General features: G+C 33.3%; 1 protein-coding gene across 1 annotated transcript in view; it reads right to left on the bottom strand.

Moving 5' to 3' along the window:
* Window positions 1–232: 232 nt before the first annotated feature.
* LOC117430911 (G-protein coupled receptor 12-like) overlaps window positions 233–2,970 on the bottom strand; it is a 6,978-nt gene continuing 4,240 nt past the window's right edge. The window contains exon 2 of the mRNA XM_034051500.3: window positions 233–2,970. This exon is cut by the window's right edge and continues 3,199 nt beyond it. The gene's annotated coding sequence lies outside the window, so the exon portion shown is untranslated.

Raw genomic sequence — 2,970 nt, 5'->3', positions numbered from 1 at the left:
TATGGGAGTCTTAAAAACAACACATACTGGTGCTTCTTAAGTACGTTTTGTTTTAATACAGTACTTTTTGGCACCAGCAATACAGTAGTCAAAGTAACATTTTTGGAAATACAAAAGGCATGTAGAAATGCCCCTTGCTCATTTATGACATCATCAACCATATTCACTAAACTTTACAGACTGTTTTAAGGAATGTTTAATATATATATATATATATATATATATATATATATATATATATATATATATATATATATATATAAATCTGAGGACAAATAATACTTTAAAATGAGAATAAACTTCTCTAAAATAGTTGAAAAGAGGTTCAATTAACTGCAAACGATTTAATTCATCAAAATGAGAACTTTGATTTTTTAGAAAAAAAAAACATTCCTCAAAACATTTGTTAAAGTTCCATGTTTCAAAAATATTGAGGGCTCCCAACAGAATATACCCTGTGATTCCATGAAATATTTGACAGGTTTCGCTGTGTGATTGTGCTGTTATGAAATATGCCTGTATTGGATATGTTGGGTCTCTGTGAAGCTCCTGAAGCAGTGTAATAAACTACACCTCCACGTATCTGACCAGTTCCATAACCGTACCAAGTCATCTAATAAATCAGATAGGGGCAACTGTATAGGCTCGGTGTAACAATTAAAACATTAGTTGGAACAAATACACAAAGTTATCAAATGTACTTCCCTCTACTGTCACTAGATGGCATCATCATTGACAGTAGTTAATGGGAAACGCCAGCTTTAATTTGTGAGTCTATTTATTTAAAAGTCGGTTTTGGTGGTTTAAATAAAATCTTAAAGGAAGGCTAGCTAAGGTTTTACAATCCATGTTCGTATCAGCAATACTGTGACGGGTCTTTCTTTGTTGTATACTTCAATTTGGAATATGCCGCTGTTTCAACAACGCAGTAGAATTAAAAGTTGCGGCTGCTTCCTGATATCAAAGCACTCCAATGGTCCAGCGGCAATCAGGTCATGTGACCTCAGGAAGTGGTTCGATACGTTGAAGAAACAGTTGCATATTTTTGTGATTGTGTGTGTATCTGCAGCGTTGTACTTGCAAGCGTAAAAAACAGTAAAGTGATAATGCTAATAAGAAATTTGATTTAAAAATATTGGCAGAGAAACTTCAAATTAAACATTGAAACAGTGTTTGCATATTGCATTATAAACACTGTGAACACTTTTTTTTGTCACGCTTTATAACCAAGTACAAATACGTATATCTAACAGTAGCCTAGTAATTACTAGTGAATATTATTGCCTAGCTAAATTAATACATTATACCCTCTGAATTTGCATAATGTTTAATTGTGAATCATTTGATTAACCATTTGAGTGTTGCTAATAATCATTAATTACCTTTCCTGCACTCATGGGTATTTGACATGTGTAATAAAGTCACACCAAGTCTGAACAAGCGGGATTTCTGCAATGAGGCTGGTATAAAAATGACCACTAGGGGGTGCGTTTTCTTTCTTTCTTTTTTTTTTTTTTTACTGGCATTATTACAGAAATTCAGCTTGCTAAGCTGGTGACTTTATTAAACACAATATTAAAAACACATATGACTAAATAAACAGATAAATTCAGCAGATTCTAAGACTAGCAATGATACAAGTAAAGATAGCTGGAGTATTAGACTGCTCCTACTTAGCGAGTTTGATGACAAAATACACCATTTAATGCCATACAACGATCTGGACCCAATGCAACATTAAACAAAAGTGGCACCAAAAGATATTCAGACCCTTACCACAGTTAAAGATCTACAGTTCTTTTAAAAAAAGAAATTGAACTATAGGAACACTAACATTAATAAAAAGGCTAACTGTCTGAATAAAGGTGCCTCTGTACAATATACAACTGAAGGATTCTTAAATAATTGTTTTTCAAGTATTTCATATTGCAATTACCCAAATCGAACATTATAATTTCCCATTGCATTAGCACAATGCCAAGTGCCAATTAGTTTGCAGTCTTTTCTCTGCATTCCATTCTCAATTCTGGGGTGACCTCATCACATCTAGAATCATGTATTCTGGTATCTGCAGCTATTACCTCATATACAAACCAGTGTAGGCACATACATCCTCATAAACGGGTAATAATAAGTGCACAGTAAGTGAAAGATTACTCAAACGTATAGGCTAGGATTGAATAATAAAAACAAAAAGTACAGTGAAGAGTGATACACAATCAAGGAAGTTACTGTGCTCACCATTCAAGAGTGTAACAGACAGACAGACAGACGTGTGGGTCTGTTAAACAGTGAAATTAAATGTATATTGTAAAGACTACGGGTCACAAAATGTTATTAGCAATCCTCTATTTAATCATGTGTTTATTTGTTATACTCACCCGTTATCTCTTGTGGGTACACTTAATGAATCAGTTGGTCGTAGGTATAGGAAATTGACATGCATGACTTTTACAAGATTCGAAATGCTTGCTGTTGCAGCTTCTAATACAATTCTTTGAAAATGTAAAATTGATTTTCAACGTCAAAAGCTACAGCCCTCCTCCAATTCTTACTATTAGGCATCCTATGTAGAGAAATATGTACGCAATTAATGAAAAAAACCGAATATTTTAATAATGGCTTTTGTATATACCTGCAAAACAGATCCCACATATTGAAAATGCTTTACAGAAAAATTAGATCTGAAAAAAAATAATTAACTTACCACAAGAGCTCCTCAAGATGGCCCTTGCTTTTTCTTGCAAATGTCTTGTATTAGTTTTATTATTGTAAAGTAGACTGCTGTAATATTTGAGGGCTCTTGTGGTTAAAAACTGTAATTACAATGAGAATCCTTGGCAGGTTATTATTGAATCAGTGGTTTTGGTCCTTGGTCAGTGATACTTTAAAAAAGGGAGATTTAAAGTCTATTTTGACCAACTTGGCCTTCACGGATTTACTTCAACCAAGTTCCAAATTGTATCCAAT

This window comes from Acipenser ruthenus, chromosome 26 (assembly GCF_902713425.1).
Source record: "Acipenser ruthenus chromosome 26, fAciRut3.2 maternal haplotype, whole genome shotgun sequence".
Lineage (NCBI taxonomy): Eukaryota > Metazoa > Chordata > Actinopteri > Acipenseriformes > Acipenseridae > Acipenser > Acipenser ruthenus.
The sequence above is the reverse complement of the archived record's forward strand: the minus strand, read 5'-3'. Positions and strand labels throughout refer to the sequence as shown.